This window comes from Poecile atricapillus, chromosome W (genome assembly GCF_030490865.1).
Source record: "Poecile atricapillus isolate bPoeAtr1 chromosome W, bPoeAtr1.hap1, whole genome shotgun sequence".
NCBI lineage: Eukaryota > Metazoa > Chordata > Aves > Passeriformes > Paridae > Poecile > Poecile atricapillus.
This window is the reverse complement of record NC_081288.1, coordinates 46,441,897-46,460,221: the sequence shown is the minus strand read 5'-3', so window position 1 is coordinate 46,460,221 and position 18,325 is coordinate 46,441,897.

Sequence of the window (18,325 nt, the reverse complement as noted above, 5' to 3'; positions counted from 1 at the left end):
CAGCAATGAACAGGGACATCCTCAACTATATAAAGTTGCTCAGAGCCCCATCTGGCCTGACTTCGAATGTTTTCAGGGATGGTGCATCCGCCACCTCTCTGGGCAACCTCTTCCAGTGTTTCACCACCCTTTTTTCCCTAATATCTAATCTAAATTGCTCCTACTTCAGTTTAGAACCATCACCCCTTGTCCTATTGCAACAGGCCCTATTAAAAAAGTTTGTCCCTCTCTTATAGGCCCCCTTTAGGTACTGCAAGGCTGCAATAAGGTCTCCTTGGAGCCTTCTTTTCCCCAGGCTGAACAACACCAACTCTTTCAGCCTTTTCTCATAGGACAGGTGCTCCATACCCATGATCATCATCACAGCCCTACTGCACCAACAGCCCCGTGTGTCTCCTGTGCTGAGGACCCCAGAGTTCTCTAAATGTGAAGCACTGTGCAAACAGTAATTTAATCAACACCTATTGCATCCTGCTAGGACAAGAGCCATATCATCCCAGTATTGGGAGTAAAGCCTGAGGCAGAGCTGGCTGAACAAGGGCATTATGGCAAATCTTTCAGCCTTACTCGTGTGATTTAACCTCTCACATCAGAATCATATGCAGTTCCAGAGAAATTTAAGATTGAAAAAAGATGTGGGACTGGATTCCAAGCCAGAGGCTTCACTCCCCACCCAGCCCTCAGTGCAAGATACCATGCATGAAAGCAGAGAAGTAGATGTTTGCAATTCACTCTGACTCAATTAGACTTCTATATGGTAAACTGAAAATCAATCTCTCCCCAAGATTATTGAATAAAAATGTGTATTGTATAGTGCATGGAGTCAGGTGGTGTTGCCCTAGGGAATAAGAGCAAAAACTACTTTGTTTCTTTAAAATGAAACATGTATCAGGACATCAGGTGAATGATCATTGACTTGATGTGTTCTGCTACCTCCTTTCCTTTTATAGTTGTAAAGGCAGGCTGTTTGATTCTTACCTTGTCATGTGCATTCTTAGAATGGAGGTAATTATTTTTCATGGAATTCTGAAAAAATCTTTTTAATGTATCTTAACACAGCTCCACAAAAAATGATAGCATTTCTCAGAAATGGAAACTATTTTACTTTGCATCTTTACTTTGCATCCACTCTCCCTCTCAATATCTCTCTGTCTTTATCACTGTTGGTTCTGTTTGCCTTGATACACTGTGCAACTTTGATGCTTGTGGAAAGCATCTTCAAGTTTTATGGTTTCTTGTGAGCTTTTATTCAACAGGTTTTCATGACAGTCACTCTTTACTGACTCTAATCACTCCTCCTGTGTCTTTTTCTTTATTCTTTTCACTCATTATCTCATTCCTATTTCTATACACAGAGAATCCACAAAGATTCAGGAATTTACCGTAATTTTTTTCTTTCTGTTGCCCATCTGAAGCTGGTATGAGGTGGGTATCCATCTCAAATCTCTTCTTGGAGATTGCCTTTCAGTGCACTTTTATCTAATCAAAATGGATCCTATTTTCTTTCCTCTGAAATAACCCTAAGCCTTTCTCTGTTTGTGGTATCATCATTCTCATCCTGTTTTTGTTCAGACTTGCAACTTCCAAATATCCTTTAGATTATATTTTGCCTGCCTAAAATGAATCAACAGCCATGTTCATTTTCAGAACTACCCTCTGAAGTGCAATGTTCTTCCAGAGTCTGGAAAATTCCCTTCTGTACTGTTCTTCAAAAATTTATGCTTATTGACTAACTTACATTTACTAATGGAAACTGCTGGTATGCAACAAAAAATGTATCTACATAATAAAAGTGGACCTAAATCAAAAGACACCAAATACTTCTTTGGCTGACCTAATTATTGCACGTGTGAACATTTAGCAATTTTCTTAATGCAATTTCAGAATGCTGTTTGATTCGGTGTGCATTTCATTGGAAGTGGGGCTTGTTTGGCTTCTTTGTTGTCTTTTGCTTCTAAATTGCAGCAAAGCCTACCAGACATTCCAGACACAATTCTTGCACCTGAAACAAAGCTGATGACAGAGCGTCATTAAATTTGTATGATTATCCTTACAACTATTTTACCCTCAGGCAAATATTTGGCTACAGCCCAGGGGAATGGAGTTGCTTGAGTTAGAGGTGGCTGTGCCTGGGGCAGAGGAATTCAAGGCTGATGTGATGGGCCTGACAGGTGGAGCTGGAGGTGCTTACAGAGTTCTCTTCACCTCTATTTTAGTAAATCCATCATTGTCATGCTTGAACTTATGTGTTAGTGCTTGTGTGAAAGAGAGGAGAATAAAAGAGAACAGATCAGAAGTGTAAAGCCAGCTGAAGGAGAAAATCCTGTGTTTTTCAGAGAATGTGCTTGCTGCCAGAAAGTGACCTTGAACGTCTTTGAAGTCTCTGTGACTGCCGTTCAAGAATAGTGATGAAGCAAAGGGTGTAAGCAATGGCTATTTTTGCACCTCAGTACTAGCTCTAAATCAAGATGGACTAAATTTCATACAGAATTTAGTGACTTTTTTTTTTTTTGTTCACTGTCTCTTTTTTTTTTTTTTTTTTTTTTTTTTTTTTTAGGAATTTATGTCCATTTGCTGCAGATAACCAACAGGTTTGGAAACACGGCATCTAAGCCCTGGGACTGCTCACAGGAGGGGGCAGTACTGGTCCTCTTAAAGGAACTAGACAGGGAAATTCCTTTCCCACCAAGGCTTCACAGAGACTGTGGGCTCAAAAAGTCTTGGAGATGTACTGCAAGGACAAACAAAATACTGGTACCTACTTGGGCTGGGTGTGGTTCAAGCCCAAACACACCTTGGGGCTTTCTGAGGTGGGTGAAGTCTTTCCGGGTGGAACAGCAAGCTGTTGACTGCACAGTACAAATTTATTCCTGGAAATAAAGTAAATGTTTCAACAAATATCTGTGGATTCTCTAGTCTGCCATGCCAGGATCTGCTAGCAAACAAAAAAAAAAAAGGTTTTGGGGATATCCATCATCATGTTAAAAGCTTTCTGGTGCTAGCAGTGTCCTGACACTGTGACATTAGCAGAGGAGGATATTTTGCCTAGCAGCTGAGCAAGGCAGAACATCATAACTACGATGCATAATGTATGATCTGCACATGACTGGTCTTGCGTGATACTCTGAAAAGAACTGCCCACACCTGTCACACATTTCATGAACACTGATAGCATCAATTGTGATTAAACGTGTTCAGATGCCTCCAACTCTGCATGTCGAGACAATCAGTTTTGCAGGGCTGTGAAATCTTGCATGCATGTCTGTAATGCTGTGACCGTGAGATGTTATCCCTCGTTGGCTTCCTGGCCAAAGGATGGTATACAACTGATGATGAGTAATCCTGGTTTAATAGGAGCTGTCCTCTGCTCTTCCTCTTTAGATTCAGGAATTCACGCAACGAACCAGGTAGTTGTGCCTTTTCTCCTTAACTCCTGATCATCTGCTCTAACTCTTTTCTTTGGTCAGAACAAGTGTTTTACTGGGATACAAAGTTTTCAAACTTCTTGCATGAGGCTAAGAAAATAGCAGTGGCTAAAATAAAATAGATTTACAAATATGATATATGCCTGAAGTGGTAGTAAAAGTTTCATTTAAACACATTTTAAAAGTAGGTGTAACAAAATGCTCTTTTATTTACTTTCCTTTAAGGTGGTGCTTCCTGACATCAGTTTATAGTACTATAGACCAGTTTATATGGTCTGAGTAGAACATAAAACTTTGATCTTTTTGAAAGGAGTAAATTCAGACTTAGTGGTGACCAGGATGCTGAGTTGTGTTACAACATAAAGATGAGATCCTCTCTTTTTTTTCCCAGAAAATAATGGGTTTTGACATTCCATTTGTATGGAGTAACTTCAAGGGCTTGCTTAGCATTTTGAGGGATAATACCTGTGATGTCATGTTGTCAGAAACCACCCTGGCAAATTGCAACTCCTAATCCCAGCATATACTATTGATATTATGTATTGATAGCATAGCTATTGAGAATGGGATGTGTCCAGAAAAGTGAGATAATTGATAACTGTTGTGAATTAAATTATACTAAAAATACTTAGTTATGTATTGTATTAAATTATACCAAATATAATTAACTTAATCTAGGAGTGGCCTGCTAGTGCAGATCCCAGTAATTGAATTCTCTTCTGTTAAAGAAGATGGATAGATAGATAGATAGATAGACAGACAGACAGATAGATGAAAGAAAAAAAAAAGAAAATTCAGAATTTAGGTGCCAAATATATATCTAAATCCCTAACATTAATTAAAAGCTTGTGAAGTTGATGACCGTATCTCACTGCTACTTAAATCCATGGGCATTGAGGGAAATCAGTATCTTTAGAAATCAGAGTGGTTGTTTACCTGACTATGTGTGAAATTAGATGCTGACTTGTAGATATCCTGATTGTACATACTGATCTTAGTGTAACCCTGCAATAATATGATCTGCTAACCTCATGGTATCATGAAACATCATGAAATGGGAGAATTTTGAAAAAAAGAATGAATTTTGAATTTTTTACAATTCCCATCTTAATAAGATGACGTAAGATTTTCAGGATGGTGGAAAAATAATGAATTCTTTAAATCACCACAGTAAACAAACAACAAATAAAGCTTTCTTTACACACAAGAAATTCAGACTCAGGGAGGTTAAAACTAAGTCCGTTAAGAACTTCCTGATGGCCAATATTTTTTAGAAGAATAAACCAAAATAAAGCTACTGACGTGCCTGAGGACATTTCCGGAAGTGCAGCTAAAATCTGACAGAAATAATCAGGTTTTTTTTAAATCTGATGTTTTTAACACATCTGTAAGACTAGACAGATGCCTCATGTGGTACCCAGGACCCATCCCATACTTCTTCTGATATTTACATTAGCTTTTGCAATTCTGTAAAATACAAACCAATTCGATATTCATTAAACATAAATTAAATCAGTGAAAGCAGAATTTATCTCATCATTTACAAGGCTTTGGGTATTGCATATTCCATGCAAGTCCTAGGTTGTGACAGTGCTGTAGGCCAAGGCTCTGTGCACAGCGTTCAGTGGTTATCGAATGCGCATGTTTTAATTACATGTTCATGGAGGAGTACAGTTTCATAGAAGAACCATTGAACTAATAAAATTAAACACACTGGAATTTCATGTTATAAATATAGCAAGACTTTCTGCTCTGCTCAAGACAGGGAAGTTTCAAGCCCTGCTGGTGTGGCTGCTTCCCCCAAGCCTCCCATGCAGCAGGGAGATGGTCAACACTGGTTGTGCCGCACAAACAGGCAATTGAGCTCAGGCTGCAGATGAGGAGAAAAGGCAAGTAACACACAAAAACGCCAAAGTATGCAGCTCTGTTAGCAGTCATGCTTAAACACATTCTGAGGTACCTGTGTGGTAACCTATTTGTCTCTCTGGTTTTGGGCTTCGTGTAGCAGCTGTCATTACGGTAATGAAGTGATTAGATCTGCTCTGTTGCCTAATTACAGGACTAGAAATGGCATGCGCTCCTGCATTCTGGTTAAGTACTCTATATCTGAATCCTCTGATTTCAAGGATAGTGTTTGGGAAATTATCTTTAGAGCACATAATTTATTTTTTTTTTAAGTGCACTTGATTGAAGTAAGGAGTCTATCATATTGTAGAATTATTGATTACATCAAGTACTTTGAACTTACACAGCGTTTTTCATCTCAGCATCTCTTAATATTTTGCTACAAGGGGCAAGTATTATTAGTCCCATTGCAAATTGAAAACTTGGGTAAAAAAAGGAGAAAATATTATTTATTTAGGATTCCTGTCAAATGTTAAAGCAAGATTAGTTAGTTCAAGACTAGATACCCTTTTCTTTAATATCCTTGAGAAGATGCTACAAGCAAGAGACCTTTTGTTGCATTTCTTTTGAATGAAAGGATCTTCCCTGTAGGTCCTGGTGCTATAGGTTTTGGGTACAAAATGAGACTGCTCACAGTTTGCAGCTGGATACAGCACCTGCAGCTTTTATTTCCCAGAGTGGCTCCCCACTCTTTGTACAATTCTATATAGTCATATTAATGATGAAGAGAGAAGACTTCACATGTCTGCCTTAATTACTGATACTTACGTCTCTAGAGGTAGGACTGCCTTCATACCAGCTCCTGACATCTTTGGAGATGGAAAACTAAACCTGTTCCTTACCAGCATCTGTTTTATTGTCCTCCAGCAGCTGTGTATTTGCCCACCTAAAATGCATTTCAACACTGTGGGCTTAAATCCCTCTCCTGTCTGGCCTTACAACCCTTAATGTCCTATCTGGGACAGTTGGTGTGATCAGAAGTTGAACATCTGAGTGAAGACTACCTGCCTTGTCCTGCAGCCTCTTCTGACAAATGTGTGCTAGCAGAAGGTGCTGCTCACTTAGCAAGGAATACAACTGAATGTGTACCCTCTTACAGAAACAGGATGATCATTATCAGTGGAACATACACTACTCAAGCATTGGCAGAGGCTCTTCACACTGGAAAAGGGATTCAGTAGTTTTGATTCCCACTGCTTTCACTCATCCACAGTCAAACAGGTCCCTCCTGTTTCACCATCTGTCTCATGTTGCTTAGCCAGAAGGTGAAAAAAACAGGTAACAGTAACTTTTTAACAAGAGGGTGTCAGAGGTAAAGTGCAATAAAATTTCAAAGACTGATGTAAAAGTTTAAATGCTGGTTTAAAAGAATGTATCCTGAGGAAACTGATAGTAGAAAAAGTTCTTAGAAGACTGGAATGCAACAAATGCTTTGCCGCTAGATCTGGTGTATAAAGCTCTAAGTAACCAGAAGACAAAAGATATATTACAATATGAAGGATATATAAATTTACATTATTATTTTATAGCTAAAATTTAGAGATATCTAATGTATAATCTATATTAGCTGATGCTATTATAGCTCTTGTAATGAATGCATTAAAAAAAAACGTTCCTGAGAACAGGTTTAGAACTTGTATTTCATGCAGGAGTTTGGCCGTAGTTTGCTAAGTATACCTGGTCCAAAATGCCGTTTGGAAATGCTGTCTTCCTAAAGCCTTGGCAGAAAGCCATAGCCTGACCCTGCAATTTTGTACATTCAGGTACAGAAGTCACACTGGAAATATTGTTATGGACCAGTGTACAAAGCCCAATGTGTTTTTAGTATTGCCATCATGGCTTAATGCAGATGTAAAAGGAAGGCATAACTGCATTTTGCAAATGTGTTCTGAAATATTCATGTTCATCACAAATGCTACCTGGTTCAGGTTGTGGATGCTTTTCTAGAAGATTGTAGTCCAAAACTGCTGTTTTCAGAAAGAGTTGTGGTGCCGGTTTTGCAGGGTCCACCTCCCCTCTATGCATGTGCAGGGGGGCTGTGAGAAGTGGCCTCTTTAGGCAATCCCAGTGTTAGGGCTGGCCAGAAGCTTCTTGAAGACAGTGAAGGCAGGGAGATGCACAAAACAAATGCTGTACTGAAGCACTTTCTGAAATTTGGTCCATAATGGGGAGTCCAGGATGTAATGGTGTAATTAATTTCTCGGAAGTTGCAAGGGCCCAGGGGCAAGGAGCAGCCTGTGCAGGAGCATGCCTCCCTACTAGGTTGTGGGTGCAAAGCCAACTCATTTCCTTTCAGCCAGGCTGGGGCACACATCCTGGTTAGGAACAACATCATCCAAAGCCTTGAGCTCAGATCTGTTCTTGCAAAGGCAGAAATGGGCAGGTGGTGCACAGGCAGCTTTGCTTCTCTGAAGCCTGAGCTAGCATTTTTAACTCATGAGAATTGTCTGCAGCAATTTGTCTCGGACCTGACTTCCCACTGGAACAGTTTGTGTAAGAGATGTTTAATCCCACCTCTTCACGTCCTCTTCCCAGACTGGGTGCTCAGGAGTCCCCTCTGCCCTGCTGTTTCCCTACCTCAGAGCAGGACCCTCCCTGGGCCCCAGGCAGCCTCAGTGGGGGCACACCATGGCAGGAGCAGCACTGGGGTGCTTGGGATCAGAGCAGGGGCACTGTGCTCTCAGACCTGCTGAGGGCTGCCTTGTAACACAGGGGAGCGGGCTGCTGATGCTAACCTTGGGTAAGACTCAGAAAGGATGCTCTCTCTCTGTGCTGACCTGGAGGGAGCATGGTAGCTCATTCCAGCTCCCTGCGGTAGTGACCGCAGTCCTACAGGAGCTACACAGCTCTCTGGGTTACAAAACTGTATTTTTTCCTGCTTTCCAGGTAAATAGCATTTTTCTGCAATTTTCCTTGGGTTGTGCACTTTTTGCTTTTTGCACTAAAGTTTGTGGCTTAGTGCAAAGCTGAGAGTTGGGAAAATCTGGATGCCAAGTGGCAGATTTAGGACAGAAAAAAGTCGCCAAGCTCAGCCACAAACTCTTCTCCTCTCTTCTCGGTTGAGACAGGACAAATCCATCCCACAACTCTCCCTGCCAAGTCACCTCATGCTTGAAGGATGCCTGGCATAGGAAATGTCAAGATTTTGATTGTGGTTGTAAGAAACCTGAATCAGGACCTTAAATAAAAGAGGGATTGGACTTTGGGGCATGCCCACTGCCACAAACAAAACCAGCAGCCTGTACTACAGGGAACCAGGAAACTAAAAATACAGTGAATCAGGACTTGATTCACATGCATAATTCTGTTTGAAAATGTTTTGGGTTTAACCAGGGGAGTGACTGATTGTTAATTGCTGAGAACCTCACCCTGTGCTCAGTAAATATTCTGCAAGCAGAGAGGCAGTGTCCGTGAATGATCAAGAAGCTCTCAAAGCTTACAGCACTATGCAGTTATTACAGTCTGAGCATTTTTTAAGCACAGCAAATATTTGCTTTCAATTTCACGGCTAGCTGTTGCTGGCAACACACACGGCCTCTATGGGCACAAGCACTCATTGGCTCCTTGTTTGCCTTTTGGTTTTCCGTCAGGAGCACGGTTTGGTGCCAACGTGTAGTATTACAAATATAAAATTATTTGCTTTTCTCTGACGTTCATCTAGTTTGAAATGGCTACTGATGCTTTTCATTTAATTTCTCAAGTGGATTAAACAAACATTTAATTTCTCATGTGGATTAAACAAACACGTGCCACTCACAACAAACACTGCTGCTCATGACTCATTAAGTTGTGCTTCCTAACCAGGTAATCAATTGCCTGAAAATGTTGCAACAACAGAGTTGATGACCTGTGTAATGTGAAAACGAGGGTAACACAACCAAAGGCCACCTTCTTCAGGCCTTTTGCACACAACAGTGCTGCGTTGGGACTTCTAAAACTGGAGGGATTTTTTTCCTCATCATTTTAATCTCATGCTTGGGAAATTTTTGGATTGAAATTTATGGTTTTCCCCCTGCTCTTTTCCTTACTCTGTCTCCCTTTATTTAGGCTAACTCGTGTCAAAAATAACATTATGTCACATTACATAATGAGAAAAGTGGAGCACCAACGTCGTTAATTAGGGACGGACAAATGTTGGAGTCTGTCATTGCAAGGGGTTGGCAAGGGGCTTTGTCCCAGACACTGAGAAGAGAAAAATCTCCTTTAGTTGTGGCGAGCAAAAGCTCACCCACAATGCCCCCTGAAAAGTTCTATGTAAACAGTACTAGGAAGTTCTATAGTTTCTCTGTTACTATTGGTTAAGCATTGTCAAATTATTTTACATATTCCTAATTCCCAGTTTTTATTGGACCCTTTCCCTCAAACTCCGCCCTCAGCCCACTTAATATAATTATTTCCCTACCCTGGACCCCGGCCTTTTTAGTGAACCCTATCCAGTGTACAGATTATGCGGTTGTTGTTTTGCTTATTAAAGCTTTTGTTTTCGGGTTCATCCCTCATTTATTCATCACCCTCTTGAGGACCTCTCCCCAAGAGAGCAGCAGCAGCCAGCCAGACCTAGCGTGTTACAGACAAAACTTTCCTTTTCCAATACCTCCAGTCCCTATCTCTTTGCTAATTAAAAGACCACACTGCCAGCTTACCTGCATTGCTCTATATGCTGATCCAGACCTCATTGTGCCCTATGGACACAGGGACAGGAAGCACACCCTGTACCTTCCCTCAGCTTTGTGACAATATGCAAAATCTGGGTGGTCTATCTGGGGCTGTTTGAGTATGGATACTTATTTCTGTGCTCTCAGAGTTTTGGAGTCCTCACTGCACGTTTGGAGAATGAAATTTTAAAAAAACAGCTATTTTTACAATTTTTTTTTATATAACTTTATATATACATATATATATATAATTATTTCTATATATATTTATAAATAGCATCTAATGTTGAACTGCTCTTGGAAAATATTCGTCTACTGACAAAAGTGACTGCCATCCCCCTGCATTTACCCAGTCTAAAAATACTGTGTCATACAGAATTCACTCATATTTCATTTGTGGGTCTATAATTTTCTCTAAGAATTTATTTCTTGTTCTGGAAGTGTTTATTTTCCCCTATGCCAGTGACGCTAGTGCTAGAAGTGTTTATATCATTGTCATGCTGCTGCTGTAAAACTTGCCCTTGTTTTTCTACTCATCTGGACTATTCTGTGTTAGCACATCATGAGAGAAGGCAACAAACCAGGACACAATTCATGGAGCTAGGGTGCACCAGCACACTCTGGCAAGAAGAGGTTTGCACACTGAGTAAGGCAAACTTTTGAGCACACATGGCCATCTCTGGGTAAGATGTAGAAACAGACTTGGAAGCTTGGCAGAAGTAGAGGGAAGCTGCTCTAAGCCAAATTGGGCGTGTGTAAATTTGGCCACCCAGCAGAAAAGGTAGCTGGTACTTGCTCAGCAAAACAGGGAGATTTGATAAATGTATCCCTTGAAGTGTGGGGAAGGGTAATGTATCATCTGCCTGAAGTGAGAATGGGAAAGGAGCAGTCAGTGATGTGCAGTGAAAGTTAGCTTCTTAGCAAACTTTGGTTTGCCACTTCTATTTCAGATCTATACAAGGCCCTGTGCTCATGCAAGCTTTTTTTTATTTCTAATTCTTTTTAATTACACCAATTAATCTAATAAAAGATGCAATCCCTACTTACAAAACCTGTCTTGTTTATTTCTTAGGCCTTTTGGCTACAATGGTGCTACAGCTTTTGATACAAATGTGTTGAATACAACTTATTTTGATATATATGTCAGCATGTTCTCATCTTTCATTTTACATGATACAAAGGACACAATATGTTCTTGTGAAAAAGTTTATGAAAGGAAAGCACAAAACTAAATTTGATTCCTATGATTTTAAAATTGACTTTTCTGAGAATATGTGTTCCTCTGCTACACTGCAGTTTTTCCACAGTCCTGTTTACTATGTACAGAAGATTTCAATGTTACTTCTTCGACATCTAAATTGAACAGTCTTCAGTTTATTTCTGTTTCCCCTGTATTTGGTTTTGGATATATAGATTTGTCTCTTTTCTGTTTTGCTGTTCTAGGAGATAGGTATGCACCTTTCAGACAAGTGGGAAGTGATTTATCTTTGATAGAAATACGTTATGACATATAATGCTCTTATTGATCTATCATGCTGTTATTCTCGGATGTGCTTTCCTTGCAGAACTGTTTTCTATATTAAAGAAATGAACAGCTGAAATTTTGATAATCCCAAGCTAAATCTGAATAAAACTCATACATCTAAATATAAAACTAATAGCAAGATGTGATCAGAGTTTGCATATGTCAGCTTCATTTGCAAAATCAAATTCTGACAGGAAATGGAAAACAAGAAAATCATCCTCAAGAAGATCCTAATAACCTCCAAATTCGAGTATGTTTATGTTTTGTTCATTTGATCCTCTTTAAGGATTAATACAATACATCAGGATGGAGCTTCCTATGCAGGAAAGTTAAGAGACAGAAAATAATGTTAAAAGGTCTTGTATTACATCAGAACGGAAAAAAAAAAATTGTAAAAAGAGGAGAATGAGAAGCAAATTTAAAGGAAATAGTTGCTTTTTCATAACTTTGCTACTTAGCAGCAGCAGGCAGGAATTTTCCTAATTTTCTCCACAGTATCAGACAGTAAGCAGTGAGCAGAGTGGTCACACAGCACAGCAAAGCCATCTCAGCAGCCACCTTAGGTTGGCTCTCTGCATCTGCCCAATTCTCCCACTGAGAAGTCTCCATCCAAAAGTGGCCATGGCTTCCCTGAAACATCTTCAGGTCCATTAGCTGAGAAGTTCCTCGAAGCATTTACTGTGAAAGGACATCTGTGAGAAATTCCTTGACTGGTGCAGCTGAAGAAATGTCTGGGAATATTTGTAAGAGCCCATTAAGCTGAAAAATGTGCTGTGTTCAAAGGCCAAATGCCTGGAAAATACACCCCAGTGGCACAGTTTGTTTTGCCATGCTTGACCTTCCTCGCCATGCTGACACCCTGCCCTCTCTTATGGGTGCCACATATGATGCTTTGAAACACATGCACATATTTCATGAAAATATCATGAGATCAGTTTTGGTAGGGATTCAGCAGAATTTGTAATAGGATTCGGTATCCGCAGCAGGCTCGGAAGCTGGGGTAACTTTTCTCATGCTGCAGGGATTCTCCCTGTCACCTTTCTCAGCATATGTCCCAGATACTTGCTTGTTTCAGTGCAAAGTTTGAGCTACAACTTCTTTCCTCAGTTTCCAAATTAATTCTGTATAGGAGGCCTTGAGAAAAAAAACAAACAACCCACTTGTTTTTGGCTTGAGTCCAAAACTACTTTAAAATAATCATTAGTTAGTGAGATGGTTCCAGCTATTTAAAGCATATACTTAATTTGGGTTCCCAGAGCCCCAAGCACTGTGCAGGGAAGACCAAACTTTGCCTTTAAGTTCAGGCAAGGCTGGAGCAAGTGCTGTCCCTGTCCTCCAGCAGCATCACTGGACTTGGAGTACAGCTGCTTATGTTCCTGCAATAATGATAGTATGCAATAATGATAATTATGTAATAATTATTATGTAATAGTGATAATTATGTAATAATGATGCTGTCAGGTTTGAAGATGGTTTCAATAATTTCCAGACACTCTTTTGTGTAGAAAATTTGGTTAGATGAGAAGTAAAGACCTTCACTGGATTTTGGAGGGGATTTGCAGCTCTCTCTCTGTTTGTGTCTCAATTAATCCTTGTTAACTTTGTGGTTGGTTTAAGAAAAGTGAAGGTAAATGTGTGACAGCTGGTACCAATACCACATGAGACCACCATTTTTAAGACTATAAATCTCTTCAAAGCAAAGAATTTATCCATTTTTGTGTCTTCCAGATAAACAAATAATTTGGAAACAGCAGAGTGATTCAAATTAATTATTCAAAATTTAAACTCCTCGCAATTTCTGTGTTGCTATGATCTTTAAAATAATTCACCCCGTCATCTGCCTTTGGTGCAGCCAACTATAAAGAAAAACGAAAACGGCCTCACATTCCATTAACATACTTCTTCACCTTGTTATTCTTTTCAATAGGCAAAGTTATCCTTCCTCAAAACACAGGCATAGTTCAGGCCCTCTATTTTGTTCTACAAAGGCTGTTTTTAAATCCCCAAGAACAAAGATAATTTCCTATGAGTCAAGGCAAATTCCTCCCTTCAAATGTGAGTATCACCATCAATCTTGTGACCAGAAAAAATTACATACTCTCATTTCCTTCCTATTTGGTTCCTGGAAAATTGCATCATTACTACCATTTAAAAAAAAAATAAATAAATTTCAGGAAGTGAAGTTTCTAACTCAAGGCTAGAACCTTGTTTGTGACTTTGCAATTTTTATGAGATCCTTGTGATTCAAGATATTGTAATTGACTGTGAGTAGAAAAGCCTACAGCGTCACTGACAGAGTGACAATCCTAGGATTTCTCAAATATATGGATCAGGCTCACTATTTCCCTAGGGAAAATACATTTTATGCTTGTAACACCAAAACCCATCAGTATAAAAGCTTTTTAGAAAGCAAGAGAGCCCTTTTCTGGAGAGAGGCACACACATGCCTGTGCAATTTCTCTGTAGCTGCTTAGGATAAGAAGGAACACTCTGCCATAGGGCTGCTGTGGGGCAGTACCAGCCCTTGCTGCCCAGCACATCCTGGCTGCCCTGGGAGACTTGGCTGTGCCAGGAACCAGTGTTTCTTTGTTTTCCAGGATTGGTTTCCTCATTGGCACCTTGAAAACCAGGAGAGGAAAAGGTTTATGTGTCTTTGTCCAAAAGTTAGAAATTAGTAAAATCTGAAAAAAGTTAGTCATCTCTTTGTGGCTTATCTGTGAGTTATCCACTCTAAGAATCCATTTTTAAATGGTGGTGTGATTTTAAATGGTGATGGACCTCCATGCTACTCCAATAAGCTACCTCCTTCATTTCACTGAGCATATAAATACTGGTAATTGCTCACAGTCAGCAGGAAAGGTTCTGGCTTACAGTGATTTACTTTATTGTTTATGTTAATGTGCCTGTGGGATAGAAGATAGCCCTGTGGGCACTAAGTAACAACAGTTAAGTAATGACTCTGGTTGCCCTTGGAGACTGTCAACACATGCAGTTTTCTCCACTATTTTTCTCACATGATTTCAAAATAATTCTAAATGATTATGAATACTTATTAATTGAGCTGTTTTACAGGCTGGCGTGGCTAATGTTTAGTTTTTCACATTTTCTTTTATATGTACCTTATCCAGGGTTATTTCCACAAAGTCCATTTCCCCTTTCTGCTCAGGGAAGACAAGGACACAAATGAATAACCACGAAATCACTTTGGGATTTCTGATGTTTTGCACAGGCGTTCTTTTCATCTCCCTTTCTATTTGCTAGTGAGTCTACTTTCTCCCCACCGTTACGAAATCATTGTCCCTTTCTGTTCCTCTAGAGGCCTCTTTTCTCTGCTGTGTTTCTTCTGGCTGCTTTCCTCCCCTATGATTTGTGCTTCAGTGACTCTCACTGCCAACTCCAAATATGCAGTTGTCTACATTTTCACTCCTGCTTGTGGGAGCCCTCAGTGACACTGACCTGATTGTGAACATGCTGGGGAGGGTGAGGAGACCTGAGGGACCATCAGACCCCACTGTGATGGGTACTTGGCCACCAGTGGTGGCTCCTTTCCCTGTGAAGGATAACTGGCTGCTAGCAGCTCTCATTCTCGCCCTCAAACCACCATGATCAAGCAGCCCTTCTGCTAGCACACATTTGAGTTTTTGTCTTGGACACCTTTCTCTTTTGGGCAGTAGGCAGCTCAGTGGCCTGACCACCTCTTTGCCCCTACATCTGCCAGCTTTCCACATCTTCCAGCTCCCTGGAAGGCTGCAGGGAAATTGGACTCCTGGCTAAAAACAACACTGGCTAATGAAAAAAAGCACAAACAGCCAGATCAGGGTGCAGGGCAGCAGGTAGGCATGGCCAAGCTGCAGCAGGAGGACGCAGAGAAAGCTTCGTCCAGTTATATTTTCAGTTATGCTCTCCAGTGCCAAAGGCAATCCATAGTTTAGTAACATTAATGCACCAGTTGGCTTTCATAGTCATTACCATGATATTGCGATATTTCTCACTATTTCATCTTTACAGTCTATGAAAAAATGGTATGGGAAGACACAAAGCAAATGAAAAGTAAAGACATTTATTTGTGAGAAGAAAATAAGTGCCAAGAGTTTGTAAAACATTGGAAAAATTAGAAAAGTGAATTAATGGTCTCAGGTGTATGTATTGGAGAGGGAAGGGAAAGCTACAATACATTATTCTGCAGAAGAATGAGAGAAATGAAAGCAGGAAAGCAGGAAAAGATTCTGCAGAGAACTTCTGTAGTTCAGAGGAACTCCTTTTTAGAGGAAGTTCTGTAGTTTATCTCTGTGTTCTTGAACTATGTATAATAACTCATTGTGCACAGACAGGGCACAACATTCCAGTAACTTCTGCAGGGAAAAGTCTGAATCACATGGGCAGCTTGACTCAGATAACAGCAGAACTGACAGAAACAAAATAAACTGTAAAAGTAATTTAGATTCCATGTAGTTAATTTACTCAGTATTTATAAAAATAAGAAGGCAATAAAAGTAGTTACACTAAGTGGTTATTGATGCCTTTTTCAGAAGGATTTAATGTTTCTATAATGATTCTGGATGACAAAGATTGTGTCTGATTCTTTCCTACACTTACCCATATTCAAGTAAGAAAGGAAATACTTCAGAGACTGAGTTTTGGTGAAGCTGCTGCTAGAAAATGCAAATATGAAGACTGATGTTCCCTGCCAAAGTAAAATTTGCAGGGGAGGACAGCTGGATATTCTAGTAGTTAGCCATGCTCAGACATAATAACTGTCATAGGACTTCTCTCCTGGGACTTGGAGATAAGCAGTGTGTTGATCCAAGATACTGATTGTTTAAATGTGTTGAGAAATTTAACCACAAGATGGAAACTGGCTCTGTTAAGTGTGGGAGTAGTGAAGTGCTGCATTTGACCTACCACAAAGGGTGGAAATTTGTGGCAGCAAGAAAACAAAAACATTTGTTTTATGTTAAATTACAAACTTGATTTTGAAATACAGTGTGACCCGGAGGGTGACGTGGCCTGTATTTACTTTGGTAGTTTATAGGAACTCACTGCAGTGCTTAGGGCTTGGTCTTGGGGGGAAAAAAACCTGCTGCTCTTAGGTCTCATAATCAATTCAGTGTTCACATTAACCATGTAAGGTCTGAAGGGATGTGAAATACAGCACATGTGAAATGAATGCTCTCATGGAGGAAATGAAGATTAGAAGCCAGCTCACGGTGGCTGTTAGAGTACAGGCTTCCACAGCACAATGCGTGAGAGGAGTCTGAGGATTATGGATCTTTCTGGGACTGAGAAAACAATGTAGGTGTGGAAATCAGCATTGATTGAAATCACCCCTCTGGGGTGAGAGGGCTAGGCAAGACCTTGAGGCAGGACAGACTTGGCAAGGCCAGGGTGGAAGAAAGAAGCAAATTTCAGGGGAACTAGAAGAAAGTAAAGGTGCCATCTGTTTCCTGCTCAGCATTGTGAATAAGCTTAAAGTGACAACCCTCTTTTGGAGCTTGGACTTTGTGGCAGGTACAGAGGCTCAAAGCATGGGATTTTAAACACTGTTACAACATAGTTTCAGTTCATTTTTAGAAAACCATTGCACCATCTCATTAATCTCACAAGATGAGCAATCTTCTCATTCTTGTGTGAAATAAGATGTAGAAAAGACTGTGTTATGAAGTTATTTAAGTTAATGGAATTGCGTGATTGTACAGGTGAGCTTAATTGTTCAGTTTGTCAAGCAGCATTCTAGGGAAGGGCTTCTACACTGCTACGAAGTTCCTGTGTGACAGCAGACAGCTTATGAGACATGATCACCCTTTCCAAATGGCTAGCTTGGTGCTTAGGGTTCTTGCTCCAAGAATGATCACCATTAAGTAAGTGGAGGACATTAAATAGACTCAAATACATGGCTGTGCCACAGTGCTTCCTCCCCATGCTCCAGGTCCCCAGAGCTGTATACTGATTAACACCTTCTAAAAGGCCTGCAAACACTGTGAAACTGAGTAATTATGTTTCACAAACATGACACTAAAATGAGAATTAGAAAGGAATGAAGGCATTCATCCCTCATCAGGATGGCATTTGGATTCTGGGAGAACACAAACACTGTGAACACACAGAAAGCATCTTAAAAAAATAAAATAATGAGCAGCTACTAAGTGAGGATTCCAGGAAAAAAACACTTTGCAATCTTGTAATTAATGCAACCTTAATTGAGGATTTCCTGATTTCAGAGCTTTTAACTATCCTTCTTAAGTATTGCTTTTGTATAGTGTTCTGCTGTACACATGACAGAGTTACAACTCCAGCATCTCTCAACCAATTCTGAGTATGTGGGACAGATATTCATTCATATGATGTGATACATATTTATATGATACACTTGTTTTGTATCCAGTTTCCAAAATGGAAGCAAACCAGGCATACCAGTTTTGTAATTTTTTACATAAGCAGTTGTTCTACTGGAGACTCAAATGAAGGAAAGTGGCACAGGATTTTAACAAGACTCACTTATTACACTTAGACAAGATCTAACACATTGGGTCTTGTCTCTAGCTATGCCTTTTCCATGAAAGAAATTACTTAATGCAGGTTCCTTGTAGAATTTTATCTCTAATGTCCAGACCTGTTCTCTTTTACTCTTGTAGCGTCCTAAGTGTCCTACCACTAAGTGTCCTACATCGTGGATGTAGTTGTATGCCATTCCCTCACCCCTTTCCTGGAAAGTGTTAAATATATTAATTATGCATGAAATTAAAGGTACACTTTTAGCATCACCTCTAAAGAAAATCCTCAAGATGCCTCCCCCAAGAAAAACATCACGCCCTTGC